Here is a 16,006-nt window from a genome sequence, read left to right on the forward strand (position 1 = left end):
GCCATCAATCCCTTTGTGCAAATCAGAGAGAGAATGAGAAAAGCTAAACCATGAAGATACGGGCAGGCAGACAAAGGTAGAGGCTACACATATACTGTCATTTATCATCCCCGAAGATTCAAAAGGCAGATTCTATAAAGGAGAAGAATGTTCTTGCCAGCCTCAGTACTTACACAAAGTGAAAGGGAAAGGGACATTGCAGAGGACTGGAAGTGGAAAAGTGGAAGAAGCAAGCCCCATAAATAAGACTGAATTTCCCAGTGCTGCATGCAAACTACCACACACCATCTCCATGAATAAAAGCCAAAACATAATGGAGTTTTTTAAATTAAGACTTAGATCAATTTTAGAGAATTAATCAATACCAAATAAAATCATATTTATGACGGATCAATGAGCCTCTGGTTCTTTTCTGACTTATTACTACACTACTCCTAGAGAGGGGATAATCTAGAGGATCCTGACACACAGATTTCTCCCATCTCAAAGACTAGATGAGTGGAGGAAGTTATTTATATGAGATAAAGCTTAACACTAAAGCAGAAAAATGTATTGCACTATGTTAATAAATTTACATTGGCAAAGGAAAAACAAATATTCAGGCACAAGTGACTCAGAATACAGATAAAGTCTGATCTCTCAACTTCAATGAAAAAGTGTTATCCTATAAGTCTGCAATATCATGATCATATGGCAGACTTTTATCAGCAATTATTTTTTTTGTGGTTCAAACCATGGACTTCAGTCAGGATTTTCTTAGTGAGACGAGGGTAAGAGTCTAGAGAGCAATCTAAAAGGACATTTCTAGTGCCCCAAAGTTTAGCCTCATAGAGTTTAAAAGGCCATTGCCTTTTATGATATAGTGGCAAAAATAAAGTAACACATTTAGATTTTTAAAACGTAGTTTCAAATCAATATTTAGTTATTTCCTAATGATATGCCTTTGAGTAAGACAATATCTCTATGATACTAACTCATAAAACAGAAATATCTGTCTCATAGATGGCTGTTGTGAAGCTGAATAAAAAGCACCAGGGAAGGATGTTATTCTTTTCCCTAATCATGATAAACATAAATGCATGTAAATCTTTCTTCACCAGTCGTTCTATGCACAAAGAAAGCAGGCTAAATGAAGAAAAAAATTTTAACTTTCACAGCAATAAACTTACAAAACATTCCTAAAATCTGCCACACAGAAAAATTAAAGCAGCTGGAATAACGAACACGACACACAACTGCTTGTATCAGGTGGATATGGACTGGAACTGAGGTCTGTCACTTTCAGCAAAACCTTGAACAAGATCCCTTCACCAGTCTAAGCCAAGCCTCCTTACCGATGAAATGGAGATACTAGCAATCATCTTACAGGTTCATTTTGAAGACTGGAAAAAATATATCGCCTGGTATCTGGTACAGTGTGGTCTGCAACCTTTTTTGGCATGAAGGACTGGTTTCATGGAAGACAATTTTTCCACAGAAGTGGGGTGTTCAGGATGATTCAAGTACATTACATTTATTGTGGACTCTTTCTATTATTATTACCTCAGCTCCACCTCAGATCATCAGACATTAGATCCCAGATGTGGACCCCTGGGTTGGAGACCCCTGCTAGTTGTTCAATAATGTAAACTGCTGTTAATAAGTTTACCACAATCTAACAACTAGCTAACAAATCATACTTTTCAAAAGTGTTTTTATATTCAATATTTTTTTAGTTGCTTCATAAACCTGTAAGCCAATCATAGCAGCTGTTACTATCCTGATTTTACAGTTAGAACCAAAGGCACAGAGATAAAATAATTTAAATAAAGTCATGCAGTAATATCAAGACTAAATTAAGGTCTCCTGACTTTCTCTGGGTTTCACTAACACCCACCCAAAATAATAACATTAGTCCTAAGGAATTAAAATGAAACTGTGTATTCTTTTTGATAAACTTAAACTTTTCTCTCTATTATTAAAAAAAAAGAAGGTTTTTTTCCCTCAGATCTCAAATTAGCAAATGCTGATTCTACCTTGATTTTTGTTTTAGTTTTCCCCAATAAAGCTGCCAACCTCTTAACTAAAAGATGTTTAAGGTCTGCTTATCAAAATGATGCTTGTTTGATCAACTTAAATTTAGAAAGGCACCTTTCTCCCATCTTTATGAGTATACATCACTTTATCCCTCCATTTAACTCCTTCATTTCCATACTTATTATATAATGTTGTAATATCTTTAATTGCATAAGGACTTGAACCACATCCTATGTATATCTGTCCCAGCATGGGACCCAGCACATGGTAGAGAAAGACTCAACAAGTGTTTATAAATAAAGAATAATAAACGAAGCCAATCTCCCAGAGGGAAGTTAGAAAAAGAGAAAATTGGATATGGTATCTTACGGCTAATAAGAAAGTGAAAGAAACAAAACACGTTAAGAGCTTCACAAGGAAGAGAAACCTTTGTGTGGAGTCAAACAGGTCCTTGTATGGCTTTAAGTTATCACTAGAGAAAGACAAAAACCACAGGAGATCCGGAAGAGACAGTTTCAAGTTAAAAGGTTCAAAAGTTAAGGTGCTTACTTAAACTTGTAAAACTAAGTCCAACCCCGGCCTAGGATATTTCAGCTGCAGTTTTCAGATCCTGAGAAAAAAGAACAAAAGAAGAAAAAATCATGCAGATTCTGGTGGAGAAAAACAGAAGTAAAAGGGGGGGAAAAGCTCAATCTATTGATAAAATAAATCCCCCAAAATGTTGGAATCCATTTGAATTTGCATACTGGAGTGAGGTTCCTCATCCTACTGAAAACTATTCTTGAATAAACCCCAATGCAGCAGCTGGCAGTAAATAGAGTTAAATCATTTTTATATTATTCATTCAATAAATAGTTGAATGCCTGCTATATGCAGTCACTATTTTAGCCCCTGGGATTATAGAAGTAAATAAAACAAAATTCTCTGCTTTCAGGAAGCTTTCAATTAAGTGAGAAAAACAGATGCTATGAAATGGAATGAAACAGAATAGGATGGAATGGAATGAAACTGAACAGAATGGAACAGATGGGATGGAATGGAACGGAAGGTCAGGCACTTTGTGCTGTGGAAGAAAAAGGAGGCAGGGAGAAAGGAAGCAGGGAGGGAGGTGGCAAGGTAATGGTCTTATTAAAGACCTTTTAAAGACCTTATTAAAGATCTTTTAACCCAGTGGTTCTCAAACTTTGGCAAGTATCAGAATCACGTGGACGATTGTTAAATATCTGGGGTCCCCAACCCTAGAGTTTTTCATCTGTACGTCTGGAATGGGACAAATAATTTTCAAGTCCAACAAATTCTCAGATTGTATTGATGATCCTGGTGCAGGGACTACACTTGGAGCTAAAATTATTCTAACCCAAAGAATTAGGTAATCTCAAACTCAAGGGCCTTGATTTGCTTTCTTCACTCATATATTCATTTCAAACACTTATTCAGTGCCAGAAACTTGCAAGGCACTAAGACTAAAGAGATCCTGCCCTCAAATAATTCACAGGCTAATATTTGCAACAGTGTGATAAAGTCAAAAAAATTTGCAACAAAGCACTATAAAGATCTATAAGAGTGAAACTGTACATAAGCCCGAGAATGGAAAAGCAATTCATTATACGGAGACAGTAGGAGGAAAAACTAAGGGACTGCTTCCCAGAAAGGGCTTCCCTGGTGGCTCAGATGATAAAGAATCTGCCTGCAATTCACGGAGACCTGGGTTGGATCCCTGGGTCGGATCCCTGGGTCAGGAAGATCCCTTGGAGAAGGAAATGGCAATCCACTTCAGAATCATAGCCTGAAGAATTCCATGGACAGAGCAGCCTCATGGGCTACAGTCCATGGGGTCACAAAGAGTCAGACACAACTGAGTGACTAACACTTTCATTTTTCTCCCAGAAGTACAAGTGCTTCTCCATAAGCAGGTGCAGGATGGCATTTCTGGCAGAAAGAATAGCACATGCAAAAGCAGAGATGAAAAGAGGGTGGCAAGGAAGTTGTAAAAAGTGAGGCTGCAAAGGCAGACAGTACTCTAATTTCTGAGAGCTGCTTATTCATGTCAAAAAGTTTAAAATTTTATCTTTAGGCAATGACTAGTCAGGAGTCGGGATAGATGACTGGGCTTTGTTTTACAAAGATCTCTCTGGATATATAGTGCCTTCCTTTTAGAAATATTTGGACTACCTGATGTGAAGGGCCAACTCACTGGAAAAAGACCTTGATGCTGAGAAAAACCAAAAGCAAAAAGAGAAGGGGACTGCAGAGGATGAAATGGTTAGATAGCATCACTGACTCAACAGACATGAATTTGAGCAAACTCCGGGATACAGGAGAGAACAGAGGAGCCTAGTCTAGCATGCTGCAGTCCATGGGAGTTGCAAAGAGTCAAACACATTAGCGACTGAACAACCACCACCTTTTAGAATGCAGTCCTTCCTCCAAATTTAACACAGGGCCTCATACCATGTGCTTAGTAAATGTATACTGAATGGAGTATACATTCAAAAAAGCTCTTTGTCAAGTGCTACCTCACAGAAGAGAGGCAGGTCACTACCTTCCTTGCAGGACTCACTGTGACCAGGACGAGACTTGTAAAACAGGTCCAGCAGCCTCAATAACTGCACACTACTCTCGGTATAGCTGGAGTAGAGACTAGGGAAGGCCTTCATTGTTTACAGGCCTACCTCACCCACTAGACTTTGAGCGCTCTGACAGACAGGGAATGTCTTAATAGATTCTGAATCCCCATAGCCCTAGCAGGAGACCTGAAACACAGCAGCTCTCCAGACTCCAGTAATGTTGGGTAAATGAATGACTGAACAAGCAAATTTACCAGACAGACCCATGAGCTAACTGGATAAGCTTCATGGAATGTTTCATGATCTACCATTCAAAAATCCTTTTTTTTTTTTTTTTTGCCACTTTATTTTAATTGAAGGATAACTGCTTTACAGAATTTTGTGGTTTTCTCTCATACATCAACAAGAATCAGCCATAGGTATACCCATGTCCCCTCCATCCTGAACATCCCTTCATCTCCCTCCCCATCCCAACCTTCTTGATTGTCACAGAGCCCCTGTTTCAGTTCCTGTTCCAATTTCCCCTGTTCAGTTACAATACACACGGTATTGTAAATTTCCATGTTACTCTCTCTATACATCTCACCCTCTTTTTTGAGAAGTAGAGTTTCTAGTTAAGGTGAGGTGGATTTCATATGCACCTGATTCAGGATTTTCCAAATAGGAACAACAACAAAAACAATGTTAACAAGTACTGTAGTATAAATCCTACCAAGCCTCTGAGGGATTCAATGAGAAAGTTTTGCCTGAAAGGAGTATGGGGGTCGGTGCCAGCAAAAGCTTCATGGGAGGTTTGGTTTGGCTGGCGGGGGGGGGGCGGGGGGGGGGTGCTTCAGTAAAGCCTTTAAAACTAAGTAGCACAAAAGCAAACAAGCAAACTCCTGGACCTTTAAAACTGGAAGTGACCTGCTCAAGGTCACAAAGGAAGTAGAAGTCATAAGGTAAGACTAGTGAGATATTTGTGTACTATCACCTCCTCTTTTCCCCTGACAAAGTTTAGACAGGGCACAAAGACACAGTAGGCAAGATGAATGATTTTTCTAGGAACAACTCTTAAAGGTTAGACTAGTGACTTCAAATTTTTATTGGTAACCACACTACTAACCCTTCTCATCACCTTTCACAGTACTGGGGGGAAAAGCCTAAGACAGTTATTCAAAGGGCTGAATAAACAAAAAGCACTTTGCTCTCAACACCCAAAACTTCTCAAGTATTCTTCCAAAACACTCCCAGCAATGTTTGCTGTGAAAATATTCAAGACAGTAAAGGCTATAATAATCATGTCTTTTAAACTGGAGTAAGAAACATAAAGTAACTCCATATCTCGTCTCCTCGTGTTTTAACGCCACAGGTTAAGAGTATTCCCGGGGTGGGGGAGGGGCGGCATAAGTCAAGCACTGTCCACTCGTATTTTTCAAGGAGTTCAACTCTATAGATGATCCCCACGGCCAGGGCAAAGGTGACTTTTCTCGTGCACAATGAACCTGTCGCCGCCTTGCTAGGTCCCCCAACGCTGTCCAGAGTTAGGATCCGAGGACCGCAAAGTTCAGGAGGCAGTCGCTCCCGGAGCCGGACCTGCGAGGTCTCCCCTCCGCTGACTTCCCCTGGGTCTCTGGGTCCCCAGGCGTCAGAGACCGCGGCCGCGCGTTAACTACACAGGCAGCCTTTGTTGGTACGAGAGAAACGGCCAGCCTCGCAAGAGACGCCCCCGCCTTCCCTCACCTGGCGCCCGCATCCGCCCGGCCGCGGCGGGGAATGAATGGGTCCCGGAACCCCCACCCCGCGCCTCCCCCACCCCGGCGCCGCAGCCCCGCAGCCCGCGACGCCAGGGGTACCGGGCGGGAGGCCGGCTCTCACCGTCCGCGCTTGTTCGGCTCGACTCGGCTCCTCCTCCTTCTCCACCCCGGTGGCCGCGGCCGAGCCGCGTAGTGAGCGCTCGAGTGTGCGCAAGGGGCCGCTTCACTTTCTCCCGCCCGCCGCCGCCGCCGCCGCTCGCTCGGCTTCTCCCCACCCGCTCGTGCTGGGGAGTCCCCTCAGGACAGGGCGAGGATAGGGGGGCCGGTCAGCGACCGTGGCTGGAGTCGGGGAGGCGGAGGGACCTAGGCGACGCGGTTGAGGGGGGCGCTTGCTCAGAGGGGTGAGGAGCTCGGGTGGCCTTGGGGGAGGAGGTGGAGAGACAGAGAGTTCTTTGAGGGGCTCTCGAGAGCGAGGACTGCGTGAAAAAGGGGGTAAAAGTATGAGGGGAAAAAGCGTCTGGGGCAGGTCGGCAGAGTCGTCCTGAGGAAGGCGCTACAGACGAGCAGAGGGGGAAGAGGGTGTGGGGGCGAAACCGTGAGGGGCCGTCTACGGTGCTGCCCACACCTTGGACTCCAGCTGCAGCGGCCGCTGAGCCGCCTCCCCCACCTCAGCCGAGCTATTGTACGCTGCTGGCCGGGCGGACCGCCTCGCCCACCGGCCCCCGCCCCTCCCCCGTGAGGCACAGGCGCCGGCGGAGCCCCGGCCCGCCCCACCTCCCGCAGGTGGGAGGGGGCGGGGAGGGCAGGACGACGCACGTGAGCCAGGCCAACCCAGGCGTGGGGGCGGGGGAAGGCCAGCTCCTGGAATGACGTCATCGGCGCATGACGCCAGAGACTGGGGAAAGCGCCCGGCTGCCGCGTGACGTCATTGCGCTCGCGTCTCTCCTCAGACTGCGCAAGGTCTACTGCTTCGGGCTCTTTCCAGGCGGAAGGCTTTGGGATGGTTTCAGGGTTGTTAATGGTATCGTCATGGTCGAAGAGTACGGCTCACCCCCTAGTCTTATGGTCCTCTCCGCATCCAAGCGCTGAATTTGGAAACTACACCATCTCCTATGACCTCAGAGCCAGACGTTTATTATACTGGATTTTTTTTTTTTTCGTTCGGGGGGCTCGGTCGGAAGGAGGCAAAGAAATGGAAATGGAGGTTTCAATGGTTGTTACTGACAGAAAAAGAATGGGCTTCTTTTCCTAGTTTTTCCCTATGAAGGAGGCTGCATTCGACGCAAACCTTTTGCCTGAGCTCGGATTCTGTTTCCCAGTGCCGCCTCTATTTTCTAGTGCAGTGTTTGCATACCCGCTCTGTGCCTCAGATTCCAAAGGACCAAAACTGAAACGTTTAACAGTAGCGAGGAAGGGTTTGGAATCAGATTACTTTGTTTCAAATTTCAGCTATACAAATGTTAGTGATACGACTTTAGCATTTCTAAGCCATAGTTTCTCTGTAAGTAGTACCTGTGTATCCTTCTTTCCGTTAATAATAGTTTAGTGCAGTTTAGCACATATTAAGTCGTTTGGAATGCTGGCTATTCCTACCACCATTTCCCCACAAAATTGTGACTCACATTACTTCTTGATCTTAGAGAATGGACCGTCATTCAGCAGTTCACTGACCCAGAAACCTGAACTTAGCCCCCATTCTTCCTCGCTGAGCACTCATCAAATTGGTCACCGTTTTCATAGAGTATCCTACGTATTTCTCAAGTTCTTGCCCTTCTCTTCACTCACCACCATCACCTAGACAACTGGAGCAGCTTTCAGAGTCTCCAGATTCCATCCATTCTTAATGACCAGATTATTCTTGTTTTTTAGTGTTTTGGTGTTTTTTTTTTTTTTTGTCTTGGGGTATAGTGGATTAACAATGTTGTAATAGTTAACAGGTGAAGAGCAAAGGGACTCAGCCATACATATACATGTATCCATTCTCCCGAACCAGAGTATCCTTTTAAAGCCACAAATCTGATACCTTCCCCTGTTTAAATACTCAGAAGGGTTTTGTTGTTTTCAGGATAAAATCTAAACTCCTTAACTTAGCACTGTACAACCTTGGTGCTTACACCAGCTTGTCTAGCTTCATCTCACATGGTACATCCTTTGTTCCAGCCACACTGAAATGCTACTTAATGTTCTTTGAACATATATTTGTTCATGTCTCTAGCCCTTCTGTTTTATCTCAGTGGCCAAAGCCTATTCATTCTACAAAGCCCAGCTCAAACGTCCTGTTCCTTTGTTCTTTCAATTAATATTTCTTAAGTTTCTCCAGTCCATCCTAAAGGAGATCAGTCCTGGTGTTCATTGGAAGGACTGATGCTGAAGCTGAAACTCCAATTCTTTGGCCACCTCATGCAAAGAGTTGACTCTTTTGGAAAAGATCCTGATGCTGGGAGGGATTGAGGGCAGGAGGAGAAGGGAACGACAGAGGATGAGATGGCTGGATGGCATCACGGACTTGATGGACATGAGTTTGAGTAAACTCTGGGAGTTGGAGATGGACAGGGAGGCCTGGCGTGCTGAGAGTCATGGTGTCACAAAGAGTCAGACACAACTGAGCAACTGAACGAAACTGAACTGAAGTTTCTCTGAGTATTCACAATGCTGTCATCTTATAGTACTTCATGCCAAGTCTATGGCATGTAGCAGACAGTGACTCCATGTATGTGGAGTCCATGTATGTGACTCCATGAGCTCCTTTAGAGCAAGTCATATTCCTACCCATACTGTCCATACCCCAGTATCTAGAATATGCCTGACACATAATATGTTATGAAAATGTACTTAATAAATGATCACATAGCACTTACCGTCTGCCAGATAACTGTTCTAAGCACCACCTCTTTTAAACCTCTGACAACCCTCTGAGATAGTCTACTGTTATCCTCCACCCCTCCAGTTTATTAGTGAGGAAACTGAGGTGCAGAAGGGTTAAGTAACTTAACCCAAGATCATAACCCAGTAAATTAATTCTAAATTATTTTTGGATAGTCTCAGTGGTGGGCAGAATAATGGCTCCCTAAAAATGTTCACATCCTAATTCTCAGAACCTATGAATATGTTGCTTCCTTTCACAAAAGGGATTTTGCAAGTGTGATTAATTAAAGGTCTTGAGATGAGGTTATTCTGGATTGTCCAGGTCGATTTAGTGTAATCACAAGGATCCATAAAAATGGGAAAAGTAGGCAGAAGAGTGAGAAAACACTACATAAGAGGCCAGATGTGAGATGTGATTCAGTGTGAGGAGCACTCCACTCACCTTTTGAAGACAGGAAGAGAGCTACCAGCTAAGGAATAAAAATGATTCCAAAAACTGGAAAAGGCAAGAAAATAGATTATTCCTTGGAGCCTCCAGAAACTAACAGAGCCCTGCCAACACCTTGATTTTAGTCCAGTGACACTTATTTTGGACTCCTGGGCCACAGAACTATAAAATAATGAATGTTTGTTGTATGAAGCCACTACAATTGTGATAGTTTGTTACAGCATCAATGGGAAACTAAGAGTCTCAAATCAAGGGTGACTGCTCTATGCTAACAAGTGAAAGGGACTCCTTGTTAGAGGTACAAGGTTCTCAGCTGCATCCTCCCAAATGTCTTCATCCCAGGCCTCAGGGTTCCACCCCCTACCTATGGGAACTGATTTTAGAATAAGAACAGTCTTATAATAAAGGGTCTCTGACACACCAAGTATTACATTCCAGGCCTGATTTTCAGCCTACTCTCCTCTCTAGCTGCAGGAAAAAGGGATTTTTAAAAAATCTTTCATGGAGGTCTTCTGGATCTCATACATGCCCTGAGTTGCTAGGTGGATGACCTGAATCTAAAATTGTCTTTTATGATATCTAACAAAATCCAGCTAATTCCATGAATTATAATATCATTCAAGTTCTAGGGCACACAGTCTCAATGTTGACGATATATCTTCCCCAAGGAAGTGAAAACTTGTTCTTATGTGGGCAAAAAAACACCTAAGATTTTATAATGGTTTGTATCCTCCAAAGCTCAACTCTATTTGATAAAATCTTGCTTTTTAGTATTTCATTTCCCTGGCTAGAGATAATTTATTTAGTTATAGTTGATATACATTATATTCATTTTAGGTATACAGTATCATGATTTGATACATGTATATATTATGAAATAATTGCCACCATAAGTTCAGTTAACATCCATCACCACATATAGTTATAATTCTTGTTTCTTATGATGAGAACTTTTAAAACCTACTCTCAGCCACTTTCATATATACAAAACAGTATGCTCAACTATAGTCATCATACTATACATTACATCCCCTAGACTTATTTGTCTTGTAACTAGAAGTCTTTTTGCCTTTTCATACTAGACAGTGTATTAAAAAGCAGAGACATCACTTTGCTGACAAAGGTCCATATAGTCAAAGCTATGTTTTTTTCAAGTACTCATATATGGATGTGCGAGTTGGACCAAAAGTCAGTCATGTCTAACTTTTTGTGACCTCATGGACTGCAGCCCACCAGGCTCCTCTGTCCATGGAATTTTCTATGCAAGAATACAGGAGTGTGTTGCCATTTCCTACTCCAAGGGATCTTTCAACCCAGGGATCGAAGCCGAGACTCCTGTGTCTCTTGCATTGGCAGGTGGATTCTTTACCACTGAGCCACCTGGGAAGCTTTAGGCTTAGCGCAGAAAAATTGATGATTCCAGTGCCACAATTCAAAACAAGACTGAGTGCCAAAGAATTGATGCTTTCAAATTGTGGTACTGGAGAAGACTCTTGAGAGTTCCTTGGATGCAAGAAGATCAAACCAGTCAGTGCTAAAGGAAATCAACCCTGAATATTCACTGGAAGGAATGATGGCTAAAGCTGAAACTCCAATACTTTGGCCACCTGATGGGAAGAGCCGACTCATTAGAAAAGACCCTGATGCTGGGAAAGATTGAGGACGGGAGAAGAAGAGGATGACAGAAGATGAGATGGTTGGATGGCATCTCCGATTCAATGGACATGAGTTTGAGAAAATTCTGGGAGATAGTGGAGGACAGGGAAGCCTGGCCTGCTGCAGTCCATGGAGTCACAAACAGTCAAACACAATTTAGTGACTGAACAACTAAAAGTCTGTATCTTTTGATCACCATCACCTCTTTTGCCTACCTCCCACCAAGAATTCTTCAAATTAATTTTTCTCCTTAGGGAGCAATATTTTTTTTTTTAATAGCTGAGAATCCCTATGCTGAAGCTACTACATATTCTGACATACTCCTTTCACTTGCACTTCTAGCCTCCCACTGGTTAAGAGCTTAGTCATTGTGACCACACAGCATATCAGGGGCTATCTTTGCTCAACTTATCATCAGCAACAGAGTCCTTGTTGTCGTCTGATCAGTGAGTGATTCAGTTCCAGAAACTATCCTGAGGGTGTTCAGCCTGAGGTCACTTCTTAGTAGTATCAACTACCTAAGTTTAGATTTCAAAAAGAAAAGAAAAAAAAAACAACAACAGAGCCTGAGATAAATATTTGGGTTCAGTTTATTTAGAAGGTGATCCTAGAAAACAGAAATGAGACAAGGGGAAGGGAAAGCCAATGGAGAGTATGTTATGGAGGGTCTCACTTCCACCATAACCTCAGAGAAACATACAGAATGTCTCCCAGATTAGAGCCACTGAAAGATAAGAGCTTTTATCCACTGGCTTCCATCCCTCATTGAATGACATTATCCCCAGAGATGTTGACTCCCAAAGGCCTTGTGACTTTGCTTGTGCGTCAACTACAGGTATCAGAGAAGATCCTGAGGCAAAATAAGGAAAGATGTGAGGTGACACCAGCACCATGAGGAGAGTTGGAACTGTCTTCCACAGTTTTCAGCTGAAATCAGATGTGGGTTAAAGGAATGCGACAAGTGTGAGACATCTGCCACAGACTAAGTGGGTTTCTTTTAAAGGTTCACGTTTTAAAGCCAGTTTAGAAGATAATGCCAAACCTATCTTCCAAAATAGTTGAACCAATTTACACACCCACCAGCAATGTATGAGAGTTCCAGCTGTTTCACATCTCCACCAATACTTGGTATTATCAATCTTTATTATTTTAATCATTCAGTGGGCATGTAGTTATTTCACATTATTATGTTTATCTGCATTCCTTTGATTACTAATAAGGTTGAGAACTTGTTCATAAGTTTGTTGGCCATTTGGATATCCTGTTTTGTAAAGTGTCCAGGTCTTCTGCCCAAGTTTTAAAATCAACTTTATTGAGGTATGAAAGTGAAAGTGAAAGTCGCTCAGTCATATCCAACTCTTTGTAGACTCTTTGGACTGTACAGTCCATGGAATTCTCCAGGCCAGAATACTGGAGTGGGTAGCCTTTCCCTTCTCCAGGGGATCCCCCCAACCCAGGGATCGAATCCAGGTCTCCCTCCTTGCAGGCGGATTCTTTACCAGCTTAGTCACCAGAGAAGCCCAAGAATACTGGAATGGGTAGCCTATCCCTTCTCCACCAGATCTTCCCGACCCAGGAATTGAACTAGGGTCTCCTGCATTGAATTCTTTACCAAGTGAGCTATCAGGGAATATGTTATGTATAGTAAAAAATACACCTGTTTTAAGTGTTTAGCTTGATGATTTATGACATATGTATATCCCTTGTAACCACTTCTACACCCATTCTGACCCAGAAAGTTCACTTGTGCCCCTTTACTGTCAATTCCATACTTCTCCCCCACCATGGCAACCGATGGTCTGCTTACTATCACTATAACGTAATTTTGCCTATTCTAAAATTTCATGTAAATAGAACCATAGGTACTCCTTTGTGTCTAGTTTCTTTCATTCAGCATAATATTTTGAGATAATCCATGTTGTTCATGTGTCAGTCAGTACTTCCTTTTTATTGTTGAGTAGTATTCCATTGTATGGATGTACTGGGTTGGCCAAAAAGCTCATTTGGATTTTCTGTAACATCCCCCCAAAACCCACATGAGCTTTTTGGCCAACCCAATACTACCACTAGTTTATCCATTTAACTATTGATTGTCATTGTAAGATTTTGGCTATTATGAATAAAGCTACTATGATCATTCATGTACAAGTCTTTATGGGGATATATATTTTCAGTTCTCTGGGATGTGAAATGGGTGGGATATAGGGTTAAATGCATACTTAATAAGAATCGCTAGACTGTCTTTCAAAATAGCTATACCACTCATCCTTTTGACATGTCCCTATCATTCTCTGAGCACTTCCTTGCTTTTTGCACCAAGATGTTCTGGGCTCTTGTACTTTCTTTGAACCAGTCCTCAAACAAGTCATGTCTCCAAAGAGTTCTTACTCTTCATTAAGAATAGTATTTAGAAGTCAAGTGCTAAGCACTAGCTGAGCTCATTTCTAGAGTCACTATCCCCAGGTGCTCTCAGTGAATATGATTCCCGGCAGACTCATTCTCACTCTCCTTCTGACAGTCATCAAGACAGTATGGTACTGGCACAAAGACAGAAATATAGATCAATGGAACAAAATAGAAAGCCCAGAGTTAAATCCACATACCTATGGACACCTTATCTCCGACAAAGGAGGCAAGAATATACAATGGAAAAAAGACAACCTCTTTAACAAGTGGTGCTGGGGAAACTGGTCAATCACTTGTAAAAGAATGAAACTAGAACATTTTCTAACACCATACACAAAAATAAACTCAAAATGGATTAAAGATCTAAATGTAAGATCAGAAACTATAAAACTCCTAGAGGAGAACATAGGCAAAACACTCCCCGACATAAATCACAGCAGGATCCTCTATGACCCACCTCCCAGAATATTGGAAATAAAAGCAAAAATAAACAAATGGGACCTAATGAAACTTAAAAGCTTTTGCACAACAAAGGAAACTATAAGCAAGGTGAAAAGACAGCCTTCAGAATGGGAGAAAATAATAGCAATGAAGCAACAGACAAAGGATTAATCTCAAAAATATACAAGCAACTCCTGCAGCTCAATTCCAGAAAAATAAATGACCCAATCAAAAAATGGGCCAAAGATCTAAACAGACATTTCTCCAAAGAAGATATACAGATGGCTAACAAACACATGAAAAGATGCTCAACATCACTCATTATCAGAGAAATGCAAACCAAAACCTCAATGAGGTACCTTTACACGCCAGTCAGAATGGCTGCTATCCAAAAGTCTACAAGCAATAAATGCTGGAGAGGGTGTGGAGAAAAGGGAACCCTCTTACACTGTTGGTGGGAATGCAAACTAGTACAGTCACTATGGAGAACAGTGTGGAGATTCCTTAAAAAATTGGAAATAGAACTGCCATATGACCCAGCAATCCCACTCCTGGGCATACACACCTAGGAAACCAGATCTGAAAGAGACACGTGTACCCCAATGTTCATCGCAGCACTGTTTATAATAGCCAGGACATGGAAGCAACCTAGATGCCCATCAGCAGATGTATGGATAAAGAAGCTGTGGTACATATACACTGGAATATTACTTAGCCATTAAAAAGAATTCATTTGAACCAGTTCTAATGAGATGGATGAAACTGGAGCCCATTATACAGAGTGAAGTAAGCCAGAAAGATAAACACCAATACAGTATACTAATGCACATATATGGAATTTTAAAAGATGGTAACGATAACCCTATATGCAAAACAGAAAAAGAGACACAGATGTACAGAACAGACTTTTAGACTCTGTAGGAGAAGGTGAGGGTGGGATGTTCTGAAAGAATAGCATTGAAACAAGTATACTATCAAGGGTGAAACAGATCACCAACCCAGGTTGTATGCATGAGACAAGTGCTCAGGGCTGGTGCACTGGGAAGACCCAGAGGGATGGGATGGGGAGGGAGGCGGGAGGGGGGATCAGGATGGGGAACACATGTAAATCCATGGCTGATTCATGTCGATGTATGGCAAAAACCACTACAATATTGTAAAGTAATTAGCCTCCAACTAATAAAAATAAATGGAAAAAAAAATAAATAAATTCTATGTAACGAAAAAAAATAAAAAGCATACCACTAGGAATTCCATAGCCACAAGGAAATTAATTCTGCCAACAACTTGAGGGAGCTTGGAAGCCTCTGATGATAATGCAAACCGCCAACACCACGATTATAGCTTTCTGAGAGACCCTGAGGAAAGGACCTACCTAAGTCATCCACAGACTTCTGGCCCACAGAAACTAAGATGATAAATGTGTGTTGTTATAAGCCACAAAGTTTGTGATAATTTACTGAGCAAGAGAAAACTAATACAGGAAAGGCAGGAAAGAAAGGTCCACAAGTTAAAGGCACTCATGAAAATTTGAGAAGGCAGAAGTAAGGCAGATCATCTTCCTGATGCTTTGGCTACAGCTGCTGGAAAGAACAGTTATAGAGACTGGGTTTTTCTGTAACAGTATCTCAGTGGCTAATCACTAACTTTTTTATTATCTAGAGTAGTTATTGTCACAGCAGCAGCGATAGCATCCCGGTCCCTCAGTTGCAGCTATGTTGTATATTATTGAAAATCTGTAGCCCCATTGGTGGGCTCCTGATCTGCTTGCTCCCTAATTATACAAAAAGTGGCAGCTCCACTGGCAAGTCAGTTTGGCAGTGTTATTCTGAGAGTTATTCCTGAAGGTCCAGCCTACAACTTACTCCTCC

General features: G+C 42.2%; 1 protein-coding gene across 4 annotated transcripts in view; it reads right to left on the minus strand.

Moving 5' to 3' along the window:
- Window positions 1-7,059, minus strand: part of PAK1 (p21 (RAC1) activated kinase 1) — a 161,344-nt gene extending 154,285 nt beyond the window's left edge. For 2 of the 4 annotated variants that reach the window (XM_043875356.1, XM_043875330.1), the window contains exons 1-2: window positions 6,441-7,059; window positions 2,566-2,626 (exon numbers count right to left, since the gene is read on the minus strand). The gene's annotated coding sequence lies outside the window, so the exon portion shown is untranslated. The remainder of the gene's footprint in view (window positions 1-2,565; window positions 2,627-6,440) is intronic. The other 2 variants (XM_043875365.1, XM_043875337.1) reach the window with 1 other exon arrangement.
- Between the last annotated feature and the right edge of the window lie 8,947 nt (window positions 7,060-16,006).

The sequence above is a fragment of the Cervus elaphus genome, chromosome 2, assembly GCF_910594005.1.
Source record: "Cervus elaphus chromosome 2, mCerEla1.1, whole genome shotgun sequence".
NCBI lineage: Eukaryota > Metazoa > Chordata > Mammalia > Artiodactyla > Cervidae > Cervus > Cervus elaphus.